Raw genomic sequence first — 25,005 nt, forward strand, 5'->3', positions numbered from 1 at the left:
GTGGTAACATTGCGGAGTCATAGACTGACCCTGCTCTCCTTGTAGCATTCTTGCCACTTTTTGCTGTAAACCATAGTAATTCCTGAACAAGGCCTTCACCCAGTTGTAGTCGACTTGCCTCCTCCCTCATTGTGAGTGGGCAGCAAGTATTGGTGTGACGTTGATTGGCCAGCAAGATGTGGAACAGGGATGCCGGATGCATCCACAATGATGTTGGGACCATGGTGTTCAGGTCATTCATGGTCCTTACCAGGAGCAACCAGCAGAATCGTGCACAGCTGTTGTGACAAGGGCACAGCCGTTTTTTGCAGCTCCATGCTGGTTCCCCGGACGTTGGTGAAGTAATAACATATGTCCCCGCATTTCACAGAGGTTGCAGGTAAAATGTCGTTGTCCTGCAACTTCTGATGTGGTGAATGTTCGAAGCCTTCGAACAAGAGTAAGTGATCGCCTTTCTTTCATATGTTGCAGTGTGATCCAGGCAAATGGTCACATAAATTTCCTTGGTGAAGGTAAGCATTCATCTCCAAGTTACACGGGAGAATGTCTTCATCATTCTTTGAGAAAGAGGGTGTATGCCACGATTAACTTCATTTTTTAGCCACAAATTTTCTTTCTCGAACTTCTTCCCAATTCCGTTAGCAATCCCTCCAAAATGTGATCTCGTCTTATCCTTATGCTCAGTCACATCTGAATCTGCTTTCCACACACACTGAATCAGATAGGGTACATCTTACCATGAAATCAGCATAATCATGTATATCTTCCGACAGTTTCACATTCAACAATTTGTTGTTTTTCCTTAACACAAAAAGTTATATTCATTTATATGCGTCACACAAATAATATTCAATCAGGTATGTATTTTATTACTAAACTAAGAATAGCATCCACAATTGCTTTCAGGTTAATATAGTTCAAAAATTAACTCATGCAGGTATTTTAGCACTACTCTAAGAAAATAAATTGTATATGATTACAATCACAAACGGGAATACCTAATTCCCAACAACAATTTTCCCAAACCAACAAATTAAGCATAATGTATTATTACCATAATTCCTCTCCACTTTTTCTTTTCCCTCTTTTTTTTTCTAACAGTGTGTCACTCGTGGTGATATGAGTTCACTGATATTGTAATTGACACAACTCATAACATTGTCGTTATGCCATTATCTTAATTCTACTGTATTCACTATTCATTTGCAACATCACTTGATTCATTCTTTTAATCTCGGTATTATTCATATCATCATAACAATCTTTCTATTTTAGGTCCATATTTGTTTCTGTTCTCATCAACCTCCTACGGTTTATCAATTTGTTCCAAAACACTGCAACCAAAGGTTTTAACCAAAGCTCTACCAAACTATTTCCAATTTGAACTCAAAATGCTAATTAAACAACAATTCAAAGAATTAACTTCAATGGGTCAACAAACTCATTTTATAAACAGATCTAATTTTCCCATCCAATAATTTTCCTTGCCAAATGTCATATTGCAACACTTTAATAAACCTTCGAAAAATGTCTCCCAAATCAATAAAATGTCTATGTCTAAAATGTCTAAAATGTCTATAAAACCAAATCAATGTCTCCCAACTCTAATAAGTCTTTGTAATATCTCACTTCATTTACCCAGCATCGAAGAATTTATTTACTCTCCATTCCCATCTGTTAACCAGTGACTTTGTTTGAACTCCAAAACTTAATTTGATGAATCCCATGTGTACAGCTACCACTTATTGAAACCCCTACTTTTGTAGAAAATATCCAAGTAAGTGTTTTTTTTTTTTTACACCCCCTTAACTGTTGCTCATCCATTTCTATGCACCCAGTGAGTACTACTGACACCAGTATGCCAATATAGGTGTGCGAGATTAACAAATATGTTGCAGGTACACGTGACATCGCGTTCTGAGTATAAATAACGTAACAGCGCGTTCATGGCTGCCCCTTGGTTTAAGATTCACAATGCATTCCGTTTTAAACCTCACAATAGTTCCAACCAGCAAGATATTCTTTACTATTTTCCCATATCATCTATGCCTAATACACAACCATACATGCAGCACAATTTATATGCTGATAAAATTCAAGTTTATATATATATATATAAATCCATGAGCAGAGTATTCTGAGAAGTCAGTGTAAGACCTCTCCCAAATTTGGATAATTTTGTACTCCCTCATTTCTTTTTATGAAGCTCATATCCATAAATAGATGTTATTCTCATATAAATTCTATCAAAAATGGAATCCCAAAATTACTCACAATTTTACTATTAATGAATGGCTGCTCATAACCCAGCACATCAAATCTTTATATTCCATCTCCCTTGACAAAAGAGATAATGTTCATAATCAAATTATATTTCTATTTTATTTTACGGATTCTCTGCATATTCAATCCCATCCACATAAAACTATCCATTTCCAGACAGGCACACTGTCGGTGTCAACAATCTTGTAAGATTGATACACAAAACAATAAAAAAAACACTAACATTGACACACAAAAATACACACACACATGCATTATGCGTATTTGTTTGCGTTGGAACTATTATTTACAGATCAAGATGGGTGTCAATTTTATTTCAATTTCATAAAATTTGTCCTTCAATTTTAGAAATGCTAATACACAAATGGACCAAAAAGTTTATTCTTAGAAAACCCCTATGATGTCACATTGAAATTACCCTTTCAGTTCCCACAATAATTTATCCAAATTTGACTACACACCCATTTGTATGTCAGTCGACCACTGACCTATCAATCATGCGGAGCACTAGTCCGAAATTCCCACCTGATCATCATGTGACCCTTGTCACTTGGTTTCAAAAATTTGCAAAGCAATTGTTCCAACTTTGTAAATTTAAAATTGTGTGCCCAACATAAAAGATCCAATTTCGGCATGTGATCAATTAATTATTAATTTGTTAACAAGCAAAAAGAAAAAAATGAATCATTCTTGCTCTGAAAACTTTTCAGACACAAGAATCATCGACAGTTATTCATGTTTGTCCAGTAATCGAATCTGTTGAGGCCAATCATCATTTGGGATTTGTAGCAATGAAGGCCTAATCATTGTCTGAGGTACCGGTAAGCACTGGTACCCTTGATCTTGGTTTGCCCCATGAACTTGTCTTCCTGTTGACATACGGACATCTTCTTCTCCAATGTCCCATCTTTCCACACTCGAAACACCGGTTTCTGTCGTTGCCTGATCTGTGCACCTGTGCACTTGTATTGCTGGGCTGCATCTCTACATCCCTGAGTTGCCACTGCAATCTCTCGTTATCTCCTGAAACACGAAAAAATTCTCTGTACCGTCCTTTTTGGGGAGACAACTGGAAATCAGATGGGACAACTGTCACTTTCATTCCTAATTTCGAGGGCAGTTGTGCATTTGTCTCCTCCACTGTATCCTGTATCCTTTTTATTTTAAGTTCTAGATCCGTTATCCGTTCTTGCTGTTCCCGTTGTCTGGATTCACCATCCCAAAGATGGAATGCAAGCCAGTCTACCGTTATATTCTGTCTCTTCCTGGCTTTCAATCTTTGTTCCAATCTTTCCAATCGACTTCGCTCAATTATACCATCTCTTGGAAACTCCTCATCATGTCCCTTTGTCCACAAATACCAATTCTCGACCTGCCTTATAGCTTCGGCACCATAACGGTCGTACATATGATGTGTACAAGTACCTTTTTGTGGAATCTCTGGTTGTCCTTGTGTATTCTTGCAGGCTCCATTTCCCATTCTGCCTTTTATCAAAGTAGCGTTGGATGTGTTGTAGCTTGTTCCAGGTTCCTCTAAAGCTTCACTCGTACCTCCAGGAAGGATCTCTCCACCTGTTCACACGGTGATTTCCAGAGAGTCTCCCTCAGTTGTGGCTTTTGCACAATCCAATCTGACAGATCAGTATTTGCAGATGAGCCGGAGGGTCAGTATGAAATGGGTGAATTCTCAGGTGTCCGCTCTGTTGACGGGGAAATCACACAATGGTAACCGCACATATATATCTGTATATAAACTCACCACCTTGCTCAATTTTCCCAGGTTGTCTCCACATTGATAATATCTCGCAAAGATATCAAAGCTTCTTTCTTGAGACCGCATTTTCATCAATCAAACAATCAATATATTCAATTCAATTTATTCAGTTCAATTTATTCAGTTAAATTTATTCAATTAAATTCAATCAATTAGATTCAATCAATCAAGAATATCCAATCATATCATTCAACTTCTTCCATGATTGTCAAGAATATCCAATCATATCATTCAACTTCTTCCTGAGTGTGAAGAATATCCAATGATATCATTCAACTTCTTCCTGAGTGTGAAGAATATCCAATCATATCATTCAACCTCTTCCTGAGTGTGAAGAATATCCAATCATATCATTCAACTTCTTCCATGATTGTCAAGAATATCCAATCATATCATTCAACTTCTTCCTGAGTGTGAAGAATATCCAATCATATCATTCAACTTCTTCCTGAGTGTGAAGAATATCAAAAAACCCGTATTTACAGATCGCTAGAGAAAAAACAAACAAACAAAAAAAAAAACACGAATAATAGATAAAACCGTGTGTAAGACCTCTCCCAAATTTTGTCCGCTCATTCACTTTTCCTGATTCGCATCAAGGATCTCCATCATCAGACAGCGTACTTAATTCCGCATTTTAATGAGAATTCAACAGGATTTTACGACTCAAAGGAAAAAGAACGAGCAGACCTTTTGCAGGACGATCGTTACAAAAATCGTTACATATATTAAAGTATTTATAATGTCGACAAATCATATCTTAATTCTTACAAAATTTGGTTCTTTGAATAAATCACAGCACCGGGAGAACCAGCTCAAAAAAATGGATCTTTGTGTTTATTCAGCACCCTAGTAATTGGTTCTTTGTGTACTAATTACACAGCACCCAGGCCCCGCTCATATGGATCTTTGTGCAGCGCTGCACACCACCTGAGCAAAAGGGGTTTCATCTACATTTTCCTTATCCGGTGTACCATCCGTGATATTTGTTTGCTCATTCACTATTCCTGATTCGTCATCAAGGATCTCCATCATCACACAGCGTACTTAATTCCGCATTTTAATGAGAATTCAACAGGAATTTACGACTCAAAGGAAAAAGAACGAGCAGACATTTTGCAGGACGATAACTGGAATTAGTCGTGAAAATATATCCAAAATACACAAAAATACACACCCAGACAAATAAACAACATTTATTCCGTTTTACAGAACAAACATTTCCTCTATCATGACATGCATGTCTTCAAAATTATATGACCAAGAGAAAAAGTAAAATTAATTAAAAACTGCGGGCAGTGATGATCCGGGGACCATACCGCTCCATCCTGATTGGACAAGTGCGTGCTAGAGTCGTTAACAACGACAGTCCAGATCCGATTGTTGCAAATTTCAATTCAATCGATCGAAAAATGAACGCAGGGATGCATTTTAAAGGTGCAGTGGCACTAACTGAGTTGCCACGAATATGGCCACGAAATTGCCAATATGGCCAATATGACAGCCACAAAATATTTTCCTTAATCAATTGGCTCATAGCATAACCAATCTGCAAGTATTTCCTCCGAAGATGTATCTCTGAGGACTTTTAATTAAATAAGTCATTTATAAATCAACGAGTTAATTTATTAAATGATTAATCAATAAATCAAAATTTCCTTGACAGCCACATCACTTGGTCAGTGTCATGTCCAAATATCAGCTTCCTTACTCAAAAGGTGCCTGAGTTAATGTAATGTAATTACTGTAATAAGATTACTGCAATTACTGTAATGATTACTGTAATTACTGTAATTACCGGAACTGTAATTACTGTAATTACCTCGTGAATAACTCGTGAAATAACTCGTGAATTCTTATCCGATTTACTTAACATTTGAGTGTCCCCAAAACGTTGGAGCAAAACGTTGCAACAACGAAAGTGAAACGTTGTAGCGACGTTGTGGAAACGTCAGCAAAACATAACATTTGAATGTTCCCAAAACGTTGGAGCAAAACGTTGCAACAACGAAAGTGAAACGTTGTAGCGACGTTGTGGAAACGTCAGCAAAACACAACATTTGAATGTTCCCAAAACGTTGGAGCAAAACGTTGCAACAACGAAAGTGAAACGTTGTAGCGACGTTGTGGAAACGTCAGCAAAACACAACATTTGAATGTTCCCAAAACGTTGGAGCAAAACGTTGCAACAACGAAAGTGAAACGTTGTAGCGACGTTGTGGAAACGTTAGCAAAACACAACATTTGAATGTTCCCAAAACGTTGGAGCAAAACGTTGCAACAACGAAAGTGAAACGTTGTAGCGACGTTGTGGAAACGTTAGCACAACCCAACATTTGAATGTTCCCAATTTATCCCATTAAAATCCCATTAAAATCCCATTAAAATCCTATTAAAATCCCATTAAAATCTTATTAAAATCCCATTAAAATCTTATTAAAATCCCATTAAAATCCTATTAAAATCCCATTAAAATCTTCAGACAAAACACTAGCAATATTATTCCTAGGACTAAAATTACCAGGACCATTATCAAACATTTATCAAAATATTAGGACCATCATCAAACCAATGAATGACTCAATCCTTTAATGACTACATCCAAACCCAGACATTTTGAGTTCCGTAACTTTAATACTTCAAATTTTCCATTCCTTCCCTTCCTGATCCTTAGATGTAGGGATGGGTTCTTTTTAGGATCATGTTGCATCGAGCATTATTTTCCAAAACAGTGTGAACATTAAACCACACCATTACCTCTGACATCCCACCATTTACACCAGCTTTTCCATGATGTCGCGATATGACCCCATAATCCCACAAAACTCTTCGTTGCTTTGACATCCAATATGAAAATTCTCATTTAACCCGTTCAAAGAACGTCCATTTCGCTAAATCGAACCAACCACAACCTTCGCCATTAATATCTATTGTAAGCGTGCCGAATCAGTAAGCATCACCCCTCCTATGAGCCTCGACCAGAGGGTGGTTGTTACTCACAAACACTCGTCGCTAGCTGTTCCATTGTCTGCCGATTCCCACTCTGCTGCCGATTTCCACTGAGCCATCAGAGTGGAATTTGGAATTTTTTATTTCTCTGAGCTCATGAAAGTGGTGACAATGGGTGGTCTGCCATTGCTTTCCACAAAAGTATCTTTCACCTTTCAATAAAATATTTGTACCAACCAAATCTGCGAGTATGGGGCACAGAGAAAATACACAAAAAGCAACAGCCCTGGCTTTGCTTCCTGGAAGCTTCCTGGAAGCTTCCTGCAAAACGCTTTGCTTCTCGCAAAACGTCCGCCTATGGGAACTAGAGGGAGGGGAGGGAGAAGGAGCAGGAGCAAGAGACAGGGTGCCGGAATGGACATGAGGGACAATGAGGGACAGTGAGGGAGTGTTGGTATGCAATTTTCATCCAATCGCCATCTTTCACAATAATTCTGGACCGGCATGAGGTGGGGTTGTCTGTCATGAATTTATTTGTTGATCGAACGAGTTTTAGACATGGCGGGAAAACTGAAAAAAAAAATTCTCTCCTCCACCCTCTTTTTTTTTTTTTTTTTTTTTTTTTTTTTTTTACTTTGGACCCACGGCTTTCGTCCTACACAATTCCGTTTAATTTGTCTAAATCCGACCAGTCGTTCCAAAGATATAAGCCGTTTTGTCGCAATACCATAAATTGGAATGAGGTAAAATATATATATATAAAAATATAATTCCATTTCCCGGCTCCCTGTCCGCTGAGCAAGTCGCGTGTTTTGAACAAGTGCAAAAAAAAAAAAAAAAACTACTTTACACGTGTACGGGTGTGTAAACGAGTGTACCGGCCTTACACGTCTTGGAAGCAAATGGTCGCATGGTGCACGCATGCTCCGTTTGCTCCCAGGTCACAGTAAGGCCTTTAATGACCAGCGCCGACCTGGTGCATTTTATTTAGACAGCGCAAAAAATACGTATTTACAGAAATCATTTAGAAAAACACGAATAATAGCTACAGTCGTTTATCGAAGTACCATTCGTGATGGGTCACGCCACCTATATCGCGGCATCGGTGCGCACGGAACCCCCAGGACCACCTCCTCCCCCATGTATGTACAAAACTATTTCCAAGTTCGTAAATCATATTGGACAAAAACAAGCCACACTCACCTTTTAAAGACTTGTTTGTACAATTGATCCCAGCGGTGCCTCCAAATTGTAGGGGAAGTATTCGGGGAGACTCAAGACTCCAATGACCGGACACAGGTTTTACAAAAGGTCTGGTTTATTAACTGGTTATTCACTTCATTCCAATTACCAAATAATACCGCTTAATTCAATGGACCAGGTTAACTCTTTTCGCATGGTCCTTCTCGTTCGGCCGATGTTCCTCCGCCACTCCCGTCGGGCAGAGGGTCTGATGATGAGTCCTCGTCTGTTCCGTCGGTCAGAGCTTCTGCTCACAAGTTCCCTTGACTCAACGTTTGCTCTCGTTTATATGGACAAACTGGACTTAATCCCCTGTCCGCTGAACGTTAATCCTTTCTCCGCTAATGCCCCGAGGTCATGCATGCACCAAGTCCTGGCATCAGCTCGCTCCCCTCCTGCTGTGAGTTCCGTTTACCAAACGATAGGGGGGTGCTCCAGCCAGGGGCTGTGACCAGGTGGACAAGAGATTACCATGTTCGGGCACATTCCTGACACTCATTTACGAACTCGGCTTTCACAGAGTTTGCAGGTAAAATGTATCTGCTTCGTTACCAGTGTTAATTAATAAGTTACCAGTGCCAATTAATAAGTTACACTGAGTTACACTTCCACACCGGGCATGCCCGGGCATGCCCGGGCGTCCCGACCGAGGCCTGGCAAGTTGAGCGCGGGCCTGCCCGGGCGTCCTGGACGAGCCCGGCATGGTGATCGCTCCGCGTCCTTGATAGGTGCAAGGCGATTGTGAAAACCCAGCGGTAGCCGCTACACACGTCACCCCAGAATCGACTTGCACCGGCAGGGTCAATTTGAGGGGGGTCCTGATGACCCGGCCGAAGCGACCCCTGGCGGGTCGTGGGAGGGGGTCCGGTGTGGTGGTGGGCGGTCGAGTGGGGGGCACCGTGGACGGGGGGCGGCCTCGCCGCGGCGGAAGGGCCACCCGTGGTGGGTGGTCGACGTCCACGTGCGCCGGCTTGAGGCGGTCCACCGCAATCCGGTCCGACCTGCCGCCGATGTCGATGACGAACGACTTGTCGTCCCATCGCAGCACCCGGAAGGGCCCGTCGTACGGCGGCCGGAGCGGCCCCCGATGTGCCTCGTGACGCACAAAAACATACTCCGCTGTGCGAAGTGCTGGGGGGACGTAGGACTGGGGGTCACCGTGGTGGGATGTTGGCACGGGGGCAAACCGTCGGGCGGCCTCCTGGAGGTCCGAGCGCTGGTGAGCTGCGGACCAGGGACTGGTAGCGTCTGGCACGAATTCGCCCGGGACGCGTAGCGCCTGGCCATAGACAAGCTCGGCGGTGGATGCCTGGAGGTCCTCCTTGGGGGCCGTGCGGAGGCCCAAAAGGACCCACGGCAGCCGGTCGGCCCAACCGCCGTCTTGAAGGCCGGCCATGAGCGCGGCCTTCATGGAGCGGTGGAATCGCTCGCACAACCCGTTTGCTTGGGGGTGGTAGGCCGTAGTACGGTGGAGCTTGACCCCCAGGTTGCGGGCGACCGCCCCACAGCTCGGAGGTGAACTGTGGTCCGCGGTCTGACGAGATGTCCGCCGGTGCGCCGAAGCGGGCGACCCAGGTGGCGATGAAAGCCTGCGCCACGTCGGCGGTGGTGGTGGAGACGAGGGGAACGGCCTCCGGCCACCTGGTGGTCCTGTCCACCATGGTGAGCATGTGTGTGAACCCCCGTGACGGAGGGAGGGGGCCCACCAGATCCACGTTGACGTGGTCGAAACGTCGTTCGGGCACGGTGAAAGGTGCCAGCGGGGCCTGGGTGTGTCGGTGGACCTTGGCCCGTTGGCAGGCCGTGCAGGTGCTGGTCCAATCGCGGACGTCCCGACGAAGGCCGTGCCAGACGAATCGCGCCGACACCAGCTTCTGGGAAGCTTTCCGGCCCGGGTGGGAAAGGCCGTGGAGGGAGGCGAAGATGCGGCGTTGCCAGGTGACGGGCACGATGGGGCGAGGCTGGCCTTGGGAGACGTCGCAGAGCAGGACAGTGTCCGCGAAGGGGATGTCGGCCAGGCGGAGGCCCGTGTCCGCCGCCCGGAGGGCTTGCACCGTGGTGTCGGTGGTTTGGTCCGCCGCCATAAGCGCAAAGTCCACACCCAGGTGGACCGCGTTCGCGCTGGCCCGGGAAAGACAGTCGGCCACGGCGTTGTTTTTGCCGGCGACGTGCCGGATGTCCGTGGTAAACTCCGACACGGCGGAGAGGTGGCGCTGTTGGCAGGCCGACCACGGCTCCGTGACCTTGGCCATGGCGTAAACCAACGGCTTGTGGTCGACGAACGCCGTGAAAGGTCGGCCCTCCAGGAGGTGGCGGAAATGGCGGACGGCCAGGTGTAGACCGAGGAGCTCCCGGTCAAACGCGCTGTATTTGAGCTCGTTCGGCCGGAGCTGCCGGCTGAAAAAAGCGAGTGGCTGCCAAACCCCGTTCACCCATTGCTCATGTACGGCGCCCACCGCATAGTCGGAGGCATCCGTGGTGAGGGCGATGGGAGCGTTGAGCACCGGGTGAGCGAGCAGTGTTGCGTCGGCGAGGGCCCGCTTTGAGCTTTGGAAGGCCGCATCCATTGCTGCGGACCAGGCGATGTCGTGCTTGGCCGGCTTGCCCCGGAGGGCTTCGTAGAGGGGCCGCATGAGTTGAGCAGCGCGGGGCACGAAGCGGTGATAAAAATTCACCATTCCCAGGAATTCCTGCAGGGCCTTTATGGTGCGGGGACGCGGGAACGTGGTGATGGCCTCGACCTTGGTTGGCAGCGGCACGGCCCCGTTCTTGGTGATGTGGTGGCCCAAAAAATCAACGGCCGTCGTGCCGAAGTGGCATTTGGCCGGGTTGACGATGAGGCCGTGCTCGCTGAGGCGCCCGAACAGTGTTCGGAGGTGGAGGAGGTGCTCGGCCCGGGACGTGCTGGCGACGAGGATGTCGTCCAGGTAAACGAAAAGGAACGGCAGGTCACGCAGCACGCCGTCCATCAAGCGCTGGAACGCCTGAGCCGCGTTCTTGAGACCAAACGGCATCCGCAAGAATTCGAATAAGCCGAACGGCGTGATGACTGCCGTTTTAGGGACGTCGGCCGCCCTGACAGGTACCTGGTGATATCCCCGTATGAGATCAATTTTCGAAAAAATGACCCGTCCCGCCAGACGGGCGGAGAAGTCTTGGATATGCGGGATCGGGTACCTGTCGGGGGTGGTAGCGTCATTGAGACGGCGGTAGTCGCCACACGGGCGCCATCCATCCCCCGGCTTTGGCACGATGTGCAGTGGCGAGGCCCACGCGCTATCGGAGCGCCGCACGATGCCGAGGTGCTCCAACGCGTCGAATTCGGCCTTCGCCACGGCGAGCTTGGCTGGGTCGAGGTGGCGGGCCCTGGCGTAGACCGGCGGGCCCGTGGTTGGTATGTGGTGCTCGATCCCATGCCGTACTGCGACGGCCGAAAACGTCGGCCGCGTGAGGGCCGGGAACTCCGTGAGCAGGCGAGCAAACTCGTTCGCCGCCGGGACGGCGCATGCCAGCTCGGTCGGCGCGGAGCTGCTCAATGTGCATACCAGGGAGCTGAAGGTTTCGGCGTTGATTAAACGACGCCGTTGGACGTCCACCAGCAGTCCGTGTGCGCAGAGGAAGTCGGCGCCTAGCAGAGCCATGGGCACGTTTGCGGTTACAAACATCCAAGCAAAGCGTTGGCCGCCGAAGCAGAGGGTGACGTTGCGCGGGCCGAAGGTGCGGATGGTTGATCCGTTGGCCGCAACCAAGGAGGGGCCGCAAACCGCGGATTGCCTGTCCTGGTCAGAGGCGGGTATGACGCTCAGTTGGGCGCCGGTGTCGCACAGGAAGCGCCGTCCGGACGCTTTATCCGTGATGAACAGTAAGTTGCCCGTGTGGCCGGCGCTCATGGCTGGTAATGAACGCCGGCCCGGCCGTTTCCCGGCCTGCCGAAGGTGCACGGGGGTCGGCATGTCCGGGCCTTCTGTCCGAACCTGGCATGATAGTAACACCACGCTTGGTCAGGTGGAGGCCCCGGTCGTCGTGCTGGAGATGGTCGGCTCGGTGTAGCGGCCGCCAATTGCGTCGGCAGTTCGGTCGTCGACCGTGCCGGGTGCTCGGGCGCCATGGGTGTTGTGTCGGACGGCGGTGGGTCCCATGTCGCCGCTGCGATGCGCTGACCTGCGGCGGAGATCTTGTCGGCTTCTCTGGCAAGGACCCGGGGATCTGTGATCGTCGTGCTTGCCAGGGCGAGGCGTACCGGGTTAGGCAGCTGACGGAGGAACAGCTCCCGGAACAGGAATGCCGGAGAGTGCTCGCCGAGCAGTGAAAGCATGTAGTCCATTCGCTCGGAAGGGCGCGTGTCGTCGAGCTCGGGCAGGTCGAGCAGGCGCCGTGCGCGTTCCGCCGATGGGAAGGCGAAAGCGTCGAGGAGAAGCTTCTTAATCACGCCGTATTTGTCAGCGGCTGGCGGGCTCTCGAGGAGGCTCAGGGCGCGGGCCGCGGTGGCCGAACCGAGCGCTGCTACCACATGGTGGAAGCGGGTGTCGTCGGCCGTGATGCCTCGCAGGGCGAACAGGGAATCCGCCTGTGCGAACCAAACCGCCGCGTGAGCCTCCCAGAAGGTAGGCAGTTTAAGGGCGACTGCCGTGTCCATGTCGGTAGGTCACCAATGAAGGAGCTGGGGCTCCCACGTCGATCGGAAGAATGGACGCGACAAAAAAGCTGGAATTCATCCGAGTTGCTTTATTCAAACCAAACACTCAGGCACTCTGAAAAGCCCGTTTATCGGGCAGCAATATATATACATATTATCCCGGAGCGTTTGCCCAGGAAAGGCGAGAGGGGGCGTGGCACAGCGTCCTGGCTGCGGCCTGGCAAGTTGAGGGCGAGCCTGCCCGGGCATGCCCGGGCATGCCCGGGCGTCCCGACCGAGGCCTGGCAAGTTGAGCGCGGGCCTGCCCGGGCGTCCTGGACGAGCCCGGCATGGTGATCGCTCCGCGTCCTTGATAGGTGCAAGGCGATTGTGAAAACCCAGCGGTAGCCGCTACAATGCCATGCGTCACTTGGCAGCAGCGACAATATAAAAATGTTTGCCAATAACTTCAAAGAGAGAAAAGGAACTTTTATCAGCAATGTCGTCTATCCTGAAGTTCTAAGCTGAAGAAGAGGTACAAATTCATTCCATTTTTTCCCCTAAAGAAAAGCGTACAGTTGATATCACGATTTTGAAACACTATGGAATAATATTTACCGATATGAACAGTGATGTGGCTTTTATTGAAATTCTAAAAATACTGTTTAGTTTTTGATGATTTGCGTGTGATATGATTTAACGGATGTTTATATAAATCGTTTAAATAATCATTTGCGCCTCCCAATTGAAGAACCGCCCTTAGGGCGGGTACCGTTGCGAGTAATATATAATGGCGATACAACAAATTTTACCGCTTTGCTTTGAAGAACGGGAGTGAAGGGGGAGGAGCGTGTTAATATGTCTGTTTGAAGGCTTTGGGTGGTGAGGGGGCTTGAAGCCAGATATTAATTTTATAGCCGCCATGTTGGTGCTCGCCGTCACTGCAATGCGAAGCGAAAGACGCCTCAGAGCTGTCACATTCACTATCGCCATGTAGTATACGTGTACGTGAAACCGATACGTGTTTCCTTCATTGTAAAAACGACCAAATCAACAGTTAAGAGGACTTTGAGCCGATAGGTGTTACGGCCTTGGCAAGATCGATGGAGACAGCGATCTGTTAGCTTATACACCGCCCAAATAGCTCTGTGGAATTCTCTCATGTAGAGATTACACCCTCGTCGTTCGAACTTTGGCTGAGGTCATTATTTACTTTTAATGATGTTTGTATACGAATCAAAAAGAAGATAATTGGTTTTGGGTCGTCCTTTCCGCATATCTCATGGGATTGTGAGTTGAGAGCCGACCGTGATGGCGGGGAGGGGGTTGGCATTCTCTCATGCAGGGATTCAACCCACGTCCTCATAAAAGGTCTTTGTCCGAGGTCATTATTTTTAACTGTGTGTTTTCATTCGTCAGGTTGCGATCGGTGCAGCTGTTTGTGCGGTACCCGGGAAAATAACGTTATGCGGGAGTCCAAACCTGAAAATGCTGGAGACCAAAGCTGAAATTGGAAAAACAATATAGCCTATTTTACTCCAGGGGCTCCCAGGATTACCCACCCAAAATATCGTTGAGATCGGTTCAGATGTTTTGCGGTACCTTCGAACGGACGGACGGTTGTGAGAGTTCTTAATACAATTATTTGTTTTGTTCAACAATTGCATTGGTGTTGTTTTACCATGGTTTATTAGAAAACGCATAATAACAAATCTTTCTGCCGTGATCCCGCTCCAGACTCTGAGGTGCACCGTAACCGGGGTTTGGGGAGGTAGTACGTAACACAAGCACATGGAAGATGACCTTTGGCAAATGATTTAGTGTATACAACAGACTGTTTGTGAAGTACAACATTCTGCCGTTGGATTAAATCATTCAAAGAATAGACGGGTAAAAATGCTTTCTGTATGCCAACCAGACCTCAATTTAATGGATTTCGGATTTTACGGACAAAATCTTCTGTGCTGATTCACATGCAACCTCAATAATCACGTACAGATATTATATAGATATATGTACAGTAACACCTCAATAATAGTGTTGATTCACCTTCACCTCAACCTTATCCTAAGAGGTCACGGGAACATTCCTCCTTCTCAGCCTCTTAGCCCTGACTCACAATAACAGCATTCTATAACAGCAATAACACCCTCTTCAATCAACGACAAGTGCCGAGTTCAGTAAAGTACTGTATATACTTTTAAAATTCATATTGTACACCGCACCTTTCCGATGCCATCTCCAGGCGCTGCATAACGTCATTGCCAGGCACCGCAGGGGACTCGGCAATGACGCATGCTGAAAGGGAGTACTCAGTTTTCACTCTGGTTGTTTGTTTGTTTGTTTGTCCTGGCGATATCTCAGCCATCCTTTGAGCTAGGAAGCTGAAATTTCGGCACAATAGTGAGGAAGTACTTTGTCGAAAACAGTATTTTTTGTTTTTTGATTGATCAATTAATTGATGAGTTACTTAATTATTATCGATTAATTCAGTACTTATACATTTCCTTCCTCTTCTGGGCATTATCTCAGGCATATTTTGAGTTAGGAAGCTGATATTTGGACCTGCCAATGACCAAGTGATTTGGCTGCAATGGCTATCTTTGATTTATTGATTAATCAATTAATCGATGAATAATTATTGAATTAATCGATTTATGACAAAAAAAATTTTGTTACAGATTCGGATGAAATGGTGGTGGTTTATGTGTTCTATGAGCCAATTGATTAATTATTGCATCTTTTTATGATTATTATTTATTTATTTTCATTATTAATCATTTATTTATTTTCTTTCTCATCTGGGAAATATCTCAAGCACCTTTTGAGCTAGGAAGCTGATATTTGGACATGCCAATGACCAAGTGATTTGGCTGTAAAGGGTATTTTTGATTTATTGATTAATTAATTAATCGTTTTTTTTTTTTTTTTTTGTATACAGAGTCGAGGCTCGTGAAAGAGCGAACATTTATCAAACAAACAAATCAAACAAACAAGCAAACAAAGTATATAAAAAGGGGAGTGGTCGACAAGATGGGGAGAGAAGGGAAGGAAGCACACACACACACAACATTTGAGAGCAGGGACATCGGGAGATGTGTGGGAGGGAGAGGGCTTGGGGGGAGGCAGGATAGGTATAAAACGCAAGGACACCAAGGACTTCCAGGAAAGACGTTGGTATTTCAAAAAAGTGGATTTGGGGTGAAATTAGCAGGGGTAGAAAAGATCAAGGTTTTGTATTGGGTAAGATAAGAGATGGTGGTGAACAGCTGTTTTAAAGACCTGGAGGGAGGAGTGGGATTGAAGAGAGTGAGGGAGTTTGTTCCAAAGGCGGGAGAAAAGAGGAATGAAGGAGTGAAGGTGAGCAGAGAGTCTTGATTTTGGCAGTTTAACCATAAGAGGGTTGCAGGCAGATCTTGTGCGACCTGTAGGAATAGTTGGGGGACAGAGCCCAGAGAGAGCTGGGGGAGCAAGGCCGGAGAGGAGTCGGTAGAAGACGGAAAGACCACCAACCTGCCTGCGGTGAGTAAGTGAAAGGCCCTCGGAGATAGCGTCATCGCAGGAGATTCCAATGATTCTGAACGCTTTGGTTTCAACAGCGTGAAGGCGAGCTAGGTGTGAGGCAGGAGCACCAGCCCAGAGGGGAGAGCAGTACTCCAATGAGCTGCGGATGAAAGCCTTGTATGTGGTGAGGAGCTCAGGTGTGCCAAGGAAGGACTGCGCACGACTGAGGATGCCCAGTCGGCGACTGGCTTTGGAGGCCAGCTTGGAAATGTGGTTTTCCCAGGAAAGATCATGGCAGATAGTGAGACCCAAAAGCTTGAGTGACAGAACTTCTTGGAGAGGATTATTCAGAAAGTAGATGGGAGGATGGTCCAGTCCGTCTTTTCGGAGAGACATCGTAAGAGTGTGAGATTTGTCAGGATTGAAAGACATGTTCCACTTGTTTGCCCAGTCTGTGATTTTGTCCACCTGCAGAGAGTGAGGAGGCTGCAGACTGCCGATCTGAGGGATGAGGAATGGAGCGGCAGAGAGTCGAGTCATCAGCAAAGAGATAGAGAGGATTTTCAAGAGAGTCAGAGAGATCATTGATGAAGACCAGAAAAAGCACAGGGCCCAGAACACTGCCTTGGGGAACTCCAGCCTGAACAGGAAGAGGAGATGAGAGAAACCCATTCAGGGCCACACGTTGACTACGACTAGAGAGGAAGTCCACCAGCCATGCGTGGAGATTTCCGTGGATACCAAAAGAGGAGAGTTTGGTGAGCAGAGCAGGGTGCCAGACCGTATCGAAGGCACGTGATATGTCAAGGGAGACAGCTCTAATTTCCTGTTTGGCATTGAGGACCTCCATCCATTGTTGAGAAAGCAGAAGCAGCATGTCCAGAGTAGAGTGACCAGGTCTGAAACCAAATTGATGATCAGAGTTCAAGCCATTGGAGAAGAGGAAAGATTTCATATCTGAAGCAATGATGGATTCCATGACTTTGCTGATAATTGGGAGAAGGCTGATTGGTCTGTAGTTGCTGGGATTTGTTTTTGCACCTTTTTGTGCAAAGCGGTGATGTTGGCAGATTTCCAAGCAGATGGCAGATGACCTTGAGCAAAAGAGAGGGTGAAGAGAACAGAGAGAGGGAGTGAAAGAGCGGAAGAACAGGATTTTAGGACCCGTGGGCTGATGCCGTCAGGTCCAGTTGCAGAATCAGAGTCGAGGGTTGACAGAAACTTTTCCACCTTGTCAGGAGGAAAGGACACAGAATCCAGGAGCAGCTGGGTATGACTGGGTACGGTGGGTACAGAGAGGGATGGGTTTTGGACACAAGATTTAGAGGCAAACACAGAGTTGAGGCATTCAGCTTATTCACGTGCGGAGTCAGCCGTGTAGCCGTTTGAGGTGAGGGAGGGGATGGAGGGGGAACAAACACCAGAAACAGATTTGACCAGATGCCACCAGGATTTGGAAGAGGGAGACAGATAAGAGAGTTCTGTCCTGAGAACGGAGAGATATTGTTTCCTGGCTCTCCTGAGGGTGGACACACTTGTTTCGGGCTTTGTGAAAGGAAATGAGATTTCCTTCCGTTGGATTTGCTTTCCAGGAGACGAAAGCAAGTTGTTTTTGGGCAATAGCCTCACCACAAGATTCCGTGTACCATGGACGGGAGGAAGGGTATGACAACTGAAGACGAGATGGGATAAGATAAATCTGTGCATGAGAGAGAGCAATTTACTTTGGAAGAATTCCCAGGATGAGTTGATGTCAGAGGCGGTAGAGATGGGAGACCAGTCCAGATGATTGATGGCTGCTTGAAGACCGTGCCAGTTGGCCTGAGTGAAATGCCAGACTCATGGACGCTGAGGAGGCTCTCTGAGAATGGTTAGAGAGATGTCCACTTTAACAAGCACATGATCAGATGAGCCGATTGGAGCAGAAGAAGAGCAGCAGACATTTTCAGGGAAGTTATTCATAACCAAGTCCAGAAGAGAAGATGCTCCGTTGACTGAGATCCGGGTCGGAAAATTGACAGATTGTGTCAGTCCCAGTGAGTCACAGAAGTCCTTTGCTGAAGAGCCATGGCTGGTGAGAGAGGTACCCACACCCAGCCAACTGGCATGGTGACAATTGAAATCACCACATATGAGGAAGAGAGAGTTGGGATGGGTAGATAGAAGTTGGTCCATATTATCAGACAGCGAGATGTAGATGGAGTCATCACTGTTTGGTGGACGGTACAACACACATATGAACTAATGGTGGGAGCGAAGGGGAAGCCGTAGCCAAGGGTATTCCTGGGGGTGAGGTGGAGAGAGGGCAGTGCAGGGCGAGTGAGGAAGAGAGTTTTTTAAATAAAGATAGCAACCCCCCCTCCAGGACGAGGCTCAGGTCTATCATACCGGAGGAGGGAGTAACCTGGGAGAGATACCAAGGAATCAGAGACATCATGAAGGAGGAAAGTTTCTGTTAAGCAGATCACGTCTGGTTTGTCAGAAGCAACCTGTATGGAGAGATCAGACAAGTTTGAGCGAAGGCCCCGGATGTTTGAGGTCCATACTGTTAAAGAAGAGGAAGGGGGAGCATCGGATACAGAACAGAGGGTGGGGGATCGGTAGGGTAAGATGTGGAAGAGGAGGAAGAGGTATGGAGAGCTGTTGAAGGTGTGTCAGAGATTTCAGAATAGCTTGGAGAAAGGGAAGAATGGGGTGGACAAAAGGTTTGATGGTGATTGGGTGAGGCCCAGTGAGGTGTTATTTGAGGAGGGGAAGAGTGAGGCAGAAGGTTGAGGGAGATGAAGGTGAAAGTTGGAAGGGGGAAGAAGCGGGGGAGGACGCTTTGAGGAGGAGGGGTGAGAGGAGTCTAGGAGGGGAGGAGTGAGGGAGAGTCTCGGAGGGGAGGGGTGTGGGGGGAGTTTAGGAGGGAAGGGGCAAGGGGGGGAGGTATGAAAGGGATGGGTGATGGGGAAGATTTGGAGGGGAGGGGCAAGCGGGAAGATTTGAAAGAGATGGGTGATGGGGATGATTTGGAGGGGAGGGGCAAGGGGGTAGATCTAGAGGGGAGGGGTGATGGGGAAGTTTTTAGAGAGGAGGGGTGATGGGGAAGATTTGGAGGGAAGGGGTGATGGGGAAGATTTGGAGGGGAGGGGCAAGGGGGAAGATTTGAAAGGGATGGGTGATGGTGAATATTTGGAGGGGAGGGGCAATGGGGAATATTTGAAAGAGAGGGGTGATGGGGAAGTTTTGGAGGGGAGGGGCAAGGGGGTGGATTTGGAGGGGAGGGGTGATGGGGAAGTTTTGGAGGGAAGGGGTGATGGGGAAGATTTGGAGGAGAGGGGTGAGATTGGATTTTGAAAAATGTATGATTAATGGGAAACGAACATTTATTGCAAAATAAGTTTCTTGAGACCTTCGAGTCAAAAATACGTTTGAGGACGCTGAAGGATGGCTGGAGTTCTGGAGAGTTTAGGGAATGTATGAAAGAGGCACTGTAACTGTAAGAGATGGAATTTTTTTTTTGGAATGAATAGATTTGGTGAGCAAGTCGAAAGCATCCTTTTATAGAAGAAGAAGAAAAAGGTGTTATAGTATTTGACAGAATACAGTTCTTCAGGGGACAGTTGAAACATTTTTTAACAATGTGAACACGTGATCACGTGATCACGAACAACGTGGTCGAAGAACGAACGAACAAATAAGAACGAACAATGGATAAGAACAGAGAAGGGAATTTTTAAAATTTATTTATTTATTTATTTTTGAGTTGAGATGAAAACAGAGACAGAGACCGAACGTGAAACGTGAAAAATAGAGACCGAAAGTAATTGCGAGTGCAATCGAAGAACCGCTGAGACAGAAACAAAGCCTCAAGCCAAGGTCAGACACAGTAGCCTACTAGTACTACACTAGGCCTCAGAATACGCGACACGAACTAACTGACGATTCTGTACACAGGTATGAAAAACCAACACCAAGAATACTATTAAAGACATACCAATGGTTACACTCACCGAAAGAAAGATACAGTTTCGACAAAAACACAATTGTGAAAAGTTACTTAACTTCGAAAGCGTGCGCGCATGGACAGCTTTGAAGAGACGTGACCTCCAATCTTGCGCATGCGCAGCCAATCACACTTAACAATGGTAATCACACATAATGGTATCACACTTAACTCAGAAACTTGATGAATGCTGCATTCACCCATTCACCCACCAGCATATATATGAACCCCCTTCCTCTCCTGCCTCCTCCCTCCCCCCTTCCCCCCCTCCCCCTCCCCCTCTGCCCCCCTTTCCCTCCCTCCCTCCCCCTTCCAAACCTTCCCCCTCCCCTCCCCTCCCCCTCCCTCCCCCTTGCCCACCTCCCCCCTCCCTCCCTCTCCCCCAACCCCCCTTCCCCCAAACCCCTCCCCTTCCCCCTCCCCTCCCTTCCCCCCTCCCCTCCCTTCCCCCCCCTCCCCTTCCACCCCCTCCCCCTCCACTCCCATGCCCCCCATCCACACCCCTCCCCTCCCCGCCCGGCAATGCCGGGTACTTCTGCTAGTCCTATATAAAATATGGCAATTCCTGTCTCTGTTTGTTATAGAATGCAAAACAGCTTGGCCGACTTCCACCAAATTTTGAATTTGTTATTGCGGTATGGAGGGTAAGGTCACAGGTACAAAATAATCCCACCTCCAATTCCACCACCACCGCCTCCCCCTGTGAGTGTGTGGAAAAGACTTGCAATTTTCACCTGTACACGTAGAATAGTGCTAGTGGTTTAACCACTGTCCCCTAGGAGAGGGTACTGCGGGTGGAAATGATGCCAATTCTGAAAACAAATCCTCTCGCTTCCGGAGGGAGCGGGCATGACTAGCAATAAAAGAATTGTCAGTTGTTTCAGCTACCTTAGTAGTGTTCCATCAACGGGAAAGGCTGATCGAAATTGGTTCCAGCATCACACTCCATCAGATATCTTGATATATTTTGATTTCCTACCAAAATACAGTAATCTAAGGAACACCCTTTTATTTTTATTTTTTTTCATTCTGTGCCCTTATTTTATTTACCTACACTCCCTCTTTTTATTTATTTGCTTGTTTGCATATTTTAACGGTTGTTTTCCCTTCACTTCTGTCTTTTCCCCTCGTCTATTCCTCCTTTCCCACATTGAGTTCTCGTTCTCTCTACATGTTTCCCCACTCTTTCTTTTTCTTCCTTTCTCTCTCTCCAAATTTAACCTTGTACACTACACAACATAAAAAACAAGGCCTTTGAGAGTTGCCTGCATGCATTGTGGTCTTCAGCACAGTGGCTCGGAGGCAATGCGAGATGTGGATGCGGTTTGTGTTGGCAAGGCTCGATTATAGCGACTCACAGACAAACATCACTGTGTTGCCCTCTCCAGCCCCCACCAGTAACCTCCCTGGCCACCAGTGACTCAGCATAAGTGCATCGGCCCTGCAGTGCAGAGGTGAAGGCAAGGTGAGGCTGTTTTAAAATCGTTTTCATTGCACAGGTAACAATATGGCTTTTGTAAACCTTCTCAAAGCTTGAATTATATACAGTATTTCAAAAAGAACCCTCTGTATTCTCAGGATGCATCCCGTTTGCCTTCTAAAGAAGTAACAGTGAAGAAACGTATGCTTTGGGGATTTTCCTGTTGGGAGGAAAAGTGCCAAGAAATGTGAACTCGCAATAAAGATTGTTTGCTTTCAGAAGGGATTAAGATACCGTGCTCTCAACAATCTGGTGCTTCCTGTCCCATGCACCGTGAGTGGTTGTTGTGTGCCAGTAGTCTATCATGGAATGCCCATAAACAGATCGACTTTTTATGAAATCATTAAGACGGGCGTTTAATAGCGGTGTTCGATTTGTCTCGCCTTTGCCGTGTACCTTTCAGATGTGCCATTGCTTTGGGGGCCATTGTATCTATGTATCTTTCTCTTTCCCCAACACCTTCTCCTTCCCTCCTACCACCTCCCCTCAACATTCTCCCTCCAACCTCACTCTTTTCCACAAGCACCGGTCTATCGTGATGGTGGCAGGCAAACTTCCTGGAATTGGCTCGTGTTGACGCACTGCCCAGTGGACATCATCATTCTCCATACATGTCAGAAAAGAGAATTCTCAAGTCTTAGGCCTATTATCAGCCTAGGACACATGTAGTCGGATCTGAGATTCATGATTGCATTTGGCAGACTAAGGCAGCAATGGCATCTTGGAATGTATCATCCTCGTACGGGAAATACAAAGAGCTGCCATGGTCTGAGCTTAGGGAATCTAGCAGTGTCCAATGGCAACATACAACGAGCAATGGCCATCAAATACCAGAGCATGTAAAGTACTAAAAACAAGCTTTTGTTGCAGCCACCAGTATTTAATGTCTTGCGATGTTTTCCATAGCGATCAAGTCCTGCTAAATGTTCTGTTGTAGGAGCCCTTCCCGGTTGGCTGGTACTTTCCTTTAAGTCGCAGCCGTTGCCTAATCATTCACTCTTGCTCTTTGAGTGGAGGCCTGCATGTGCATTGCAATAATTTATGCTTCAACAATGAAAGTCTGCCTGGAAGCCTGGTGAAGCGAGCCTGGTGTTGGCTTTGCGGTTAGGGTGCCGGCTTGGGATACCGGGATCCTGGGTTCGAATCCCGGTCGATCGCTGAATTAACACCAGGGGGGTTGACTCAGCCTGTCATCCTTCCGAGGTCGGCAAATTGAGTACCAGCTTGCTGGGATGAATGATCCTGGTGTGTACCCCGGTTTAGAATAGGTACACCGTATCCCTGCGCATCGTAAGAGGCGACCAAGGGTTGGCATCAGGAAGGGCATCCGGTCATAAAAACATTGCCTCAAACAGGGAACCATGATTGTCATGGGGCCCGCAAGGCTAACCCCCCGCTCTAGCGGGGAAAAATGGCCTTAAAAACGATCAGTCATTCATTCCTTCAATGAAAGTCCTCCCTTCTTTCACCACCCTCCCAACCATCGCTTGGTGGCCCGCTTGTCAGAGTGGTACTGCTGGGAGTGGTTATGGCAGTTAAACTGCAGTTAAACTGCCATTACAGCACCATAAAGGGTGGGAGAGTCTTATAGTGAAACAAATTTTGCTTTTGATGCCCAGCGACCCAGAGAAAGGGGTGCAATTTGCATGTTTGTGATGCATGAGAGACGCTGTTCTTGAGGCTTTCCTTTGAAGCCATTGGGAGTCACCATTACTACTAGGCCCTGTCACAGCCTGCAATGAAGTGGAACTCATCCAGGTAATTACAGGAACACTTGAAATCGTTTCAGGTTGGATCAATGTGGAAAGAAAATGTGTTCATGCAAATAAATTTGATAGCCGAACGAGGCAAGTTTATTTATTTTATTTCCGAGTTGATTCCTGAATCAGAGGTTGGATATCATAAATAATGAGTGATAATAAAGCACTTCCTGCTCTTTAATACAATATTACGACATTTTCCGGGAGTCCGGCGATTATAATCAGCAATGACAGAGCTGCAGTAAGAGGTGAATGTAGTTTTATCAATCTGCAATCCATTCGTTTAACAAAATTTAACAAATATGCAGATGACAAATGCCCCAACCATTGCTCACCAAAATTTCTGAGAAATCACTTTTCCTGTCTGTTTTTGTGGTCACAGATAACATCTAGCGTCATGGGCCTGTTGCCAGTGGCTTTGCGTCACTCGACGTGAATCGTTTATTTTTATCCGTTTGTACGTCTGAATTGTGTACTGATAGTATTTGAAATGAAGATGTCATTGCTGATTATCCCGGCCTCTCTATCCGTTGTTGCATAGGCCAGGACAATCAAATGTAATTGCCACTTTTTGTCTGAGGTTGACCTTCAGTCAGATCGAGAAAGAGGAAATGGCTATCTAAAGCAAAGATTCTCCCAATTTGCATGTAATTGAAGCAAGAATGTGTAGAGCTGGGGTTCTTAACCTGGGGTATCCATACCCCTTGGGGGTATGGGGACCAAAATCTGGGGGTATGGGACTCGTAATAAATTACTCATCTATGATGAGTGACAACGATTTAGCGAAGGATGATTTGATCGAGTTCCAAGAAGATCGAAGAAAGAAAGCTGATTTCGGAAAGGCTGGGCTGGATTTTAAGCAGTTTTGGTGTGAGCAGATAGCAGCTTACCCTAGCTTGGCGAAGAGGGCAATGAATGTGTTGGTTCCCTTCACAACTATGTATCTCTGTGAAACAGGTTTCTCTGCATTATTGAACCTGAAATCAAAGTGGAGAAATCGACTTGATGTGTCTGATGATATGTGAGTGGCGTTGTCACGAACTGTGCCCCGATTCCATATTCTGATTGCACGAAAACAGCAGCAACAATCTCACTAGATTAGTAAAACGGCTTGCATAAAACTTTCCTGTTTTAGTTTAGTTTAGTTTGTTTTGTTTGTTTGTTAACAAGCAAAGAAATAAATAGGGATAAAATCCTAATGATTTTCTTTCCTGTTCTGTTCCTAATTATCCATATGTAAAACTAAGCTGTTGAGATATTTTGAAGTTACACTGGAACCGAATGGGACTGGTAATCAGGCGCGGATCCCCGAACTTGGCCCATTTTCTGGGTAATAAGTTACCAATTTTCATCCTAAAAAATAGCCAATTAAAGGAAAAACACCCCTCAGAATGCACCACAGAGCACCGA

General features: G+C 46.7%; 1 long non-coding RNA gene across 3 annotated transcripts in view; it reads left to right on the top strand.

Moving 5' to 3' along the window:
• The window catches only part of LOC137440032 (uncharacterized), a 99,851-nt gene that overhangs the window by 31,717 nt on the left and 43,129 nt on the right, over positions 1-25,005 (top strand). For 2 of the 3 annotated variants that reach the window (XR_010987038.2, XR_013621497.1), the window contains exon 2: positions 21,744-21,820. The exons of the other annotated variant lie outside the window; for it this stretch is intronic. This is a non-coding gene — a long non-coding RNA (uncharacterized LOC137440032). The remainder of the gene's footprint in view (positions 1-21,743; positions 21,821-25,005) is intronic. 3 annotated transcript variants of the gene reach the window in all.

This window comes from Myxine glutinosa, chromosome 1 (genome assembly GCF_964187855.1).
Source record: "Myxine glutinosa chromosome 1, kmMyxGlut1.1, whole genome shotgun sequence".
Lineage (NCBI taxonomy): Eukaryota > Metazoa > Chordata > Myxini > Myxiniformes > Myxinidae > Myxine > Myxine glutinosa.